Source organism: Agrilus planipennis, unplaced genomic scaffold (genome assembly GCF_000699045.2).
Source record: "Agrilus planipennis isolate EAB-ADULT unplaced genomic scaffold, Apla_2.0 scaffold167, whole genome shotgun sequence".
In the NCBI taxonomy this organism is placed as follows: Eukaryota; Metazoa; Arthropoda; class Insecta; order Coleoptera; family Buprestidae; genus Agrilus; species Agrilus planipennis.
The window spans coordinates 147,771-148,540 of record NW_020439043.1 but is presented as its reverse complement, the minus strand read 5'-3'; positions in this window follow the sequence as shown (position 1 = coordinate 148,540).

Here is a 770-nt window from a genome sequence, read left to right as displayed (position 1 = left end):
TTTTTCTGTTAATAAAAATAAATCTAATCTGTTCGGTTAACGAATCTCCATAAAATGACAAATTACAATTTTTTAAAATTTCAATAACTTTTTAACGGTTTAGTGAATCGATTTGTAATTTTTACAGGAGTTTTAGAATTGAATGAGGAACGTTCTTCCAAATTTTTATTTCTCTCTTAACATTTTGGCATACCCTCCCAAACATCCTCAACTGATCATCATGAAATTTTGTATGCACATTTTCAGGGATACAGAAAAGGACATAAGGTGCCTTTTATCCAAAACAAAAAATTCTAATCTCGAGGGATAGAAAAAAATCAGTTTTATCTTTGACATGTATTTTGGATATCAATACGAGCGAAGCCGCGGATAAAACCTAATATATAAAAATGAATGATTGTGATCACTAGGACTGAAATGTGAAATTTTTGAAGATATTAATAATAAGTATAGTTTCGTTTATTACAATACAAATATACTATGATACAATTAAAAAAAGCAGTATGGACAACTGAATTGAATAAAATAATTCTCAATTTAATATTGCACATTATTGTAAACCAAAGAAAGGACATGACAACGACAACATTCACTTCGTCCATGTTGTCTTTACCTACCTATGCCCTTATTTAATTGCTTAAGATCGTAAGATTGCAGCAAGTAAAGAAAACACGAATTAAGTGAGTGTTTTCGTAATCTTTTCCATTCTTTTACCAAACTTATTATATTATACAATCATCGGATTAATTAAATTTTCGGCAACAGTTTCC